Source organism: Elephantulus edwardii, unplaced genomic scaffold, assembly GCF_000299155.1.
Source record: "Elephantulus edwardii isolate Elephantulus edwardi_28Jun2011 unplaced genomic scaffold, EleEdw1.0 scaffold00239, whole genome shotgun sequence".
Taxonomy (NCBI): Eukaryota; Metazoa; Chordata; class Mammalia; order Macroscelidea; family Macroscelididae; genus Elephantulus; species Elephantulus edwardii.
Window position 1 is genome coordinate 2,367,814 of NW_006399989.1, and position 9,104 is coordinate 2,376,917.

Genomic DNA, 9,104 nt, shown 5'->3' on the forward strand with positions numbered 1-9,104 from the left:
TTTGGACATGTTGCAAGGAGAGACAGGTCTTTGGAGAGGGACATCATGCTGGGTAGAGTAGAGGGACAGCGCAGGAGGGGAAGACCCTCTATAAGGTGGATTGATTCAGTGACTGGGGTAATCGGCATGGGTGTGTCAGAGGCAATGCGATTGGCACAGGATAGAGTGGGGTTTAGGGCTGTTGTACATAGGGTCACTATGAGTCCCAAACGACTCGACGGCACATAACAACAACAACAACAATGTCTATCAACACTTTCATGAGTATGTGACTTTTTTGAAAAATATAGTGGTGATTGCTATGTGCTGTCAAGTTGCAACTGACTCATAGCTAATTTTCCAGGGGGTTTTCAGTGATTATAAATCACATGAGTGAAAATTGCCCAGCTTTCTCCCCTGAAGTAGTTGGTGGGTTTGAACTGCCTGCCTTTGGTTTGACAGTACATTTTCTTACTAACTGGGCGACCAAAACGCCCTTAAAAAATTACTTTTGTTTTTTATAAATATTGACCCTTTTTGGTTCCAGGTAGTTGCTGACTCAGTATACTAATTACAAAAATTTATAAGCATTTATTTAATCTTTGAAAGTCAAAGTCAAATTTCTATAGTGGAGCACTTAGTTAAAACTTAAAGTTGTTGTTGTTGTTGTTGTTGTTGTTGTTATGTGCCATGGGGTTACTTGCAACTCATAAGACCCTACGTACAACAGGTCTGAACCTAACTCTATCCTGAGCCAACATTATTGTCGCTGATACATCTGCCCCCATTAACCCAGTCACTGAGTCAATCCGTCTCATGGAGGGTCTTCCTCTTTTGTGCTGTCCCTCTATCCTCCCAACCATGGTGTCCCTCTCCAAGGACTGGTCCCTCCTTGTAACATTCCCAAAGTATGTCAGATCCTTGCCTCCAAGGAGCAGCCTGGTTTCACCCTCTCCTAGCAGTCCATGATATATTCAATAGTCTTCTCCAGCACCACAGCTCAAAGACATCAGTTCTCCTTCTATCAACCCTTTGTAGAATCCAGCTGTTCCACTCATCTTCCTGAAATGGAAAGCAGCCCAAACTGGTAACCAAAAGCCTTTTTAAGTACAGGCCAAATGCAATCAGCTCACACCCAATTCTGAGCAGTAATCAATGATAACCTTACTATTGATAACATTTATAACATTGATAAAATTATCTTTGCTTAATTAAATTAATGATAATATCTAATCGACCCATCCAGTCAGGTTGCCTAGAGGCAAGAAGCTGTACTGCAGTCCTCCAGGCACATGCTTCAACTGCCTCTGAAAACCTGTTTGAGTGTCAGCTCTGGGTTGGTTCTGACTTGATGGTACACAACAACAAAGAACAATCAACCCTCATTATGTATTGCCATTTCCTTCACTCAACTTACTTATTAAACTTTACTTCCTCTTTCCTCCCTTCTCATTCCTGTTAACCACCAAGTTTAATTAAATCTGTGTGTAAATCTTTTCTTCGATTTTTATAATAATGTTCTTATACCATAATTGTCTTTTTGTGTGCCTGTGTGTGTGACCTCGTCTATTAACTTCTCACTCAATCCACTCCTGCTGCCCTTGGACTTCTTGCTATTCCCCCCCCCCCATTTTATACTGGTTTACTTACAAAGTTCATATACATAGTTTTTCACACAGCATCTTTTTCCTTTCCTTTACCCACCTGTCCCTCCACCCATCAAATTGTGTGACCCTATGATTAAGCTTTCCCCCTCCTTGGATTCTTATACTAATTCTACAATAATGGTCTTATACAGTATTTGTCTTTATGAGACTGAGTTAGTTCATTTAGCATAATGCTCTCCAGTTCCTCTCATGTTACATAGTAATTTACAAAATCATTGCTCCTGGGTGCTGCATGGTATTACATTGTGTGAAAGTACCATAATTTCTCAACCCATTCCATTGTGTTTGGGCATTTGGGCTGTTTCTATGTTTCTTGCAATGGTGAATATCTCTACTATGAACACTGGTGTACAAGTCGCTGTGCTCAGTTCTTATTTTCTCAGAATATTCCAAGCAATGGAATAGCTGAATCATAGGGAATTTCTATGTTCAGCTTTTTGGGAAATGCTAACCTGTCTTCCAGAGTGGTTGTCTATTTTATAATCTCACCAACAATGTATAAGCTTTCCTATCTCACCACATCTTCTCTGGAGGATGAACATTTATTACTTGCTGCCCTGCTAAACCTTGCCACTACTTCTGGGATAAGATGGTATCTCATTGTGGTTTTGACTGCATCCTGGTCCAAGTATAGGTTTCACATAAGCACAATCAAGTGTTCTGGGATACCCATTTTTCTCAGTCAGCCATAGTTTGTTGTGATCCACACAGTCAAATGCCTTAGACATTCCTCTGGTACTCCCTGCTTTCAGTCAAGATCTAACATTAGCTATAATATCCCTAATACTATGGCCTCTTGTAAACCCAGCCTGCACTTCAGGCAGTTCTCTGTTGATGTGTTGTTCCAGTCATTTCTGGATAATCTTCAGCAGAATCTTGCTTGCATGTGATATCAATGATATTGTTTAATACTTTCTGTACTCTGTTGGGTCATCTTTATTTGGAACAGGCACAAACAGAGATCTATCTGTTCCAGTCAGTTGGCCAGGTGGTTGTTCTCCAGATTTCTTGGCACAACTTGGTGAGCACATCCAGGGCCACGTCTGTTTGTTGAATTATATCCATTAGTATGTCATCAATTCCTGAGGCCTTGTTTTTTGCCAATTCTTTGAGAGCAGTTTGAACTTCTTCCTTCATCAGTACAGGCTCTTGCTCATATGTTGTTTCATGGAATTCTTTTGTGTCCTCCAATATCTTTTGGTATAATGACTCTGTATACTCTATCTTTTTTACTGCTTCCTGGATCAGTTAACATTCTGCCCAAAGCATCCTTAAATATTGCAACTCAAGGCTTGAATTTGTTCTTCAGTTCCTTCAGCTTAAGAAATGTCGAGCGGGTTTGACTCCTTTGACTTTCTGGCTCCAGTTCTTCGCACATTTCATTATAATACTTCCCGCGCTTTCCTTTGAGATCTTCTGTTCAGCTCTTTAATATCTTGATTTCTGCAGATTGTTATGTTGTTATTGTTGTTGTTATGTGCTGTTGAGTTGCTTGTGACTCATAGCGACCCTATGTACAACAGACCTAAATCCTACTCTATCCTGTGCCAATCGCACTGCCTCTGACACACCCATCCCAATTACCACAGTCACTGAATCAATCCACCTTATAGAGGGTCTCCCCCTCCTGCGCTGTCCCTCCACCCTTCCAAGCTTGATGTCCCTCTCCAAGGACCGGTCCCTCCTTACAACATGTCCAAAGTAAGTCAGTTGAAGGCAGAGAATCCTTGCCTCCAAGGAGCAGCCTGATTTAACCCTCTCCAGGATGAATCTGTTTGTTTTCTTAGCATTTAATACTCTAATCCAGCACCACAGCTCAAAGGCATCAATTCTCCTTCTGTCCTCCCTACTCATTGTCCAACTCTCTAATGCATGCAAAGACCATGGGCCTGTATCAGACACACCTTAGTCTCCAGAGTAACACCATTGCTCTTCAGTACTTTGGAGAGGTCCCTAACAGCAGACTTTCCCATCGCAACACGTCTTTTAATTTCCTGGCTGCTGGTGCCAAGAGTGTTGACTGTGGAGCCAAGCAGACTAAAGTTGTTAACAATCTCAATCTCTTCACCATCCATCCTGATGCTGCCAATTGGCCCAGTGGTGAGAATTGTCTTCTTGATATCGAGCCTCAATCCATATTGAAGGCTGCAGTCTTGACCCTCTGCAGCAAGCACTTCAAGTCCTCCTTATTTTCAGCAAACAGGGTTGTGTCATCTGCATAATGTAAATTGTTGATAGATCTCCCACCAATCCTGACGCCACGCCTCTCCTCATAGAGCTCAGCCTCTCGGGTAATCTGTTCTGCATACAGGTTGAAAAGGTATGGAGATAGGACACATCCCTGGCATACACCCTTCCCAATTTTGAACCATGCAGTGTTTCCTTGCTCTATTCTGACAACTGCCTCCTGGTCCAAGTATATGTTTCTCATTAGCACGATCAAGTGTTCTGGGATTCCCATTCTTCTCAGAGTCAGCCACAGTTTGTTATGGTCCACAGAGTCAAATGCCTTTGCATAGTCGCTGAAACACAGATAGACATTCTTCTGGTATTCCCTGCTTTTAGCTAGATCCATTTAACATTAGCTACAATATCCCTAGTACCACGACCCCTTCTAAACCCAGCCTGGACTTCTGGCAGTTCTCTGCTGATGTGCTGTTCCAGTCATTTTTGGATAATCTTCAGTAGAATCTTGCTTGCATGTGAAATCAATGATATTGTTCTATAGTTTCCACACTCTGTTGGGTCACCCTTCTTTGGAATGGGAACAAATATAGATCTCTTCCAGTCAGTTGGCCAAGTGGTTGTTTTCCAGATTTCTTGGCACAACTTGGTGAGCACATCTAGGGCAGCATCTGCTAGCTGGAATACGTCAATTGGTATACCATCTATTCCTGGGGCCTTATTTTTTGCTATTTCCTTCAAATCACCTTGAACTGCTTTCATCACAGAAGCGACTAGCAGGGAAAAATCTTTGCCCCACCCACAGGTAAACAGGAGAACCAAGGCTTCGCCTAAATAGTTCAAGAAGAAAATACAATCTATACACCAGTTCTACAGAATGCATCACCCTCGCTTCGGAGACTTTACCAGTAACTTAAGAGGCATTGGTCACAGCATAAGGAATTGTCAGCAGGTGACGTGTTTGGAATCACAGAAGCCTAGAAAGCCTCAGATACAAGATGTCAGATCAAGGGTTGGACAATGGAAGATAAATGCTGAAGGGAGTGGGTAGAAGTGAAGGGGTATCCTGGTGGAGGGTGGAGGGTGGAGCTGAGAAATAAGTGGGTCAAGACACTGGGCCAAGGACAGATTGTTATAAATGGGTTAATTTGTGGTTTCTTGATTTTGTTTCATTGGTCTGTCATTGTACTAGTACCATGCTATTTTGGTTATTATGGCTGTATTAGTAGGTTTTGAGATCAAGAAGTGCTATGCCCCTCACTTAATTTTTGCTTTTCAGAATTACTTTGCTTATTTGGGGTCTTTCATTTCCATATAAACTTGCCTATACCTTTTTCAATCTATATGCAGGACAGATTATCTGGGATGCTAGGCTCTATGAGGAGAAATGTGGCATCAGGATTGGAGGTAGAATCATCAACAATCTTCATTATTCAGATGACTCAACCCTGCTTGTTGAAACTGAGGAGGACCTGAAGTGTTCGCTGCAGAAGGTCAAGGACGTCAGCCTTCAATATGGATTGAAGCTCAACATCAAGAAAACAAAGATTCTCACCACTGGGCCGATTGATAGCATCATGATAGATGGTGAAGAGTTTGAGACTGTTAACTTTAATTAGATTCGCTCCACAATCAACACTTTTCTTACCAGCAGCCAGGAAATTAAAAGACATATTGCATTGGGAAAGTCTGCTGTCAGAGATCTCTTCAAAGCACTGAAGAGCAATGATGTCATTCTGGAGACTAAAGTGTGCCTGATCCAGGCCATAGTCTTTGCAATTACTTGCAATGCATCAGAGAGCTGGACAATGACCAGGGATGATAGAAGGAGAATTGAGGCCTTTGAGCTGTGTTGCTGGAGAAGAGCATTGAATATACCATAATGGCTAAGAGAACAAACATGTTTGTCCTAGAGAGGGTGAAACCAGGATGCTTCTTGGAGGCAAAGATTCTGAAGCTTCATCTGACCTATTGTGGACATGTTGCAAGGCGGGACCAATCCTTGGAGACGGACGTCAGGCTTGGGAGGGTGGAAAGACAGTGCAAGAGACCCTCAATGAGATGCATTGATTTAGTGACTTGGGTAAAGGGGGTAGGTATGTCAGAGACAGATTGTCACAGGATAGAGCAGTGTTTAGGGAAGTTGTACATAGGGTTGCTATGAGTCTCAGGTCTCAGGTGACCTGAAAACACATAACAACAACAACCACAACCACAACATTGTTTTTCTCTGTCTCTTTGAAATATGAATTTGATATCTGTATTTGGATTGCATTGAACAGGTTGATTGCTTTTAGTTGGATTGTCATTTTCGCTATACTGAGTCTTCCTATCCATGAACAAGGACCATTTCCCCATTTATTTATATCTCTTATTGTTTCTCGCATTAAGTGAGTTTCTTTATAAAGTTCTTTTTTTGCCTCTAGTTAGGTTTATTCCCTAATATCTCAATTTGTGTTTGGCTATTGTGTTGAACATTCCATGTACTGCCAAGAGAACAAACAAGTTTGCTTGAGAGGATGAAACCTAATTGCTTCTTGGAGGCAGGGATTTTGAAGCTCAGTCTCAACATAGTTTGGTCATGTTGCCAGGAGGGACCAGCCCTTGGAGAAGGACATCATGCTTAGAAGGATATAGGGAAAGTGCAAGAGAGGAAGACCCTGAGTGAGATGAGTTGACACAGTAAATGGGGTAATGGGGGTAGGTGTATCAGAGTCAGTGAGATTGGCTCAGGTTAGGACAAGGTTCAGAGCTGTTGTACATAGAATCCCTGTGAGTAGCAAGTGACTTGCAACACACAACAACAATATTGTAAATGGTGTGGATTGATAAAGTAACTGGGGCAATGATGATTGGTATATTGGAATTAGTAAGACTGGCTCAGTACAGGGCAGGATTCAGTACATAGGGTCACAGACGACTCAAAGCCACATAACAACAACATTGCTTTCTAAGTTTCCTTCTCTGTGTTTTCTGTTACTGTAGAGGAATCCTATTGCTTTTTGTATATTGCTCTTATATCCAACCACTCTACTAAATTAATCTACTAGATCTAAAAGGTTTTTATGCTAAGTTTTTTGAGTTTTCTGTGTACACTATAATATTGCCTATTATAGAAACAATTTTACCACCTCTTTACCAATCTGGATATCTTTTATTTCTTTTTCTTGTTATTGTTCTAACAAATACTTCTAATACAATATTGAATAGGAATGATAAAAGTGGTCATCCTTGTCTGGTCCCTGTTCACAAGGGGAATGCCTTTAGTCTTTTTCCAATGAAAATTATGTTGGCTCTTGGTTTTGCATATGCTTTTAATTATGTTGAAGAAATTCCCTTCTATTTCTATTTTGGTGTTTTAATCAGGAAGTGGTGTTAGATTTTCTCAAATGCCTTTTCTTCATCAATTGATAGGTTCATGTGGTTCTTATTCTTTGCTTTGTTAATGTGATTAATTACATTGATTGGTTTTCCTTGTGTTGAACCATCCTTACTATTATGAATCCTACTATCCTACTTGATCATGAGGAATTATTTTTTAAATATACTGTTGGATTCTATTGGCTAGGGTTTTGTTAAGGATTTTTTTTTTGCATCTATATTTACGAGAGATAATGATTGGTAGTTTTCTTTTTTGGTAATAGCATTATGCTTGTTTCATAACATGAAGCAATATTCCTTCTTTTTATCCTAATGTTTTTTATTATACTAGTTTATTTACAAAATTTGAATACATTGTTTTCCAGAACAGATTATTCCAATTTCCCTCAACTCCCCCATCAAATTGTACAACTCCACGTTCCTTCTTTTTAAAAAGAATTTTAGTAGAATTGGTGATAATTTGTCTATGAATGTTTGGTAGAATTCAGCCATGAAGCCATCTGGGCCAGGACTATTTGTTGGGTGGTAGTTGTGTTGTTTTTTTTTTTATTTTTTCCTCTGATTTTTTAAATTAATTTTTAAAAATTAATTTTAATGGAAGTTTACAGAGACTTAGGGTTTCCAGTCATTCATTGTTGCAAAAAAATTTTTTTTAATGACTTGCTCACTTTCTCCTTTCGTGATGTGTCTGTTAAAGTATTCTACATCAATCTGTGTCAATCATGGCAGGGTGTGAGTTTCTAGGAATTTGTCTATTTCCTGTAGGTTTTCAAATTTATCAGAGTATTGTTGTTGTTTTTGTTATGTGCCAAGTCACCTGCAACTCAACCTCCAAACTCTGCCAGATCTTAAGTCAGTCTCACTATACCTAGGTGAGATATTGAGGCATAGGTTATGATGGCCAGCTGATATTCTTATATCTTCCCACAGCCCATCTGTTCTTCATCTATTAGTGTTTAAGGCCTCAAACCTTTTCCTGAGGTGGTTTTTAAATTCAGGTAGGATAGACTCAAGGTCAAATTTTGGTTCTTGTGGATTTGTTCTAATTTTCTTTAGTTTCAGTTTAAACTTGCATGTAAATAGATGATGATCTGTTCCAAAATCAGCACCTGGCCTAGTTTTCACAGCTGATATTTAGTGCTGTTATTTTTCAAATGTAGCAATTCTCGTGTATCCTTGCTCTTTATCATTTTAGAGACATCCTTGATAGCAGTTTTCCCCAAATGTTGTTGTTGTTGTTGTTATGTGCCGTCGAGTTGCTTGCAACTCATAGTGACCCTATATACAACAGCCCTAAACCCTGCTCTATCCTGTGCCAATCACATTGCCTCTGACACATCCATCCCGATTACCCCAGTCACTGAATCAATCCACCTCATAGAGGGTCTTCCCCTCCTGCGCTGTCCCTCTACTCTACCCAGCATGATGTCCCTCTCTAAAGACCTGTCTCTCCTTGCAACATGTCCAAAGTACCAAAGATGTTGATTAAATCATTCTCCATTCATGACTCTGCTATGGTGAGGATTTTTGTTTTCTTGATGTTGAAACATAATCCATCATGAAGGCTATTATCTTTGATCTTCAGAAAGTGCCTCAATTAAGTGCTTCAAGTCTTTACTTTCTGAAAGCAAAGCTGTGTCATCTACATGAGGCAAGTTGTTGATTAGTCTTCCTCCAATCTTGACTCCATATTATTCTTTATATGGTCCACCTTCTTGAATTATTTGCTTGGCATACAGATTTAATATGCATACAGAAATGCTATGACCTAGACATACACCTTTCCTGATTTTAAACCATGCAATGTTGCCTTGTTCTGCTCAGAAAACTGCTTCTTGGTCTATGTACAGGCTTTACATGAGCACAATTAAATGTTCTAGGACTCCCATTCTT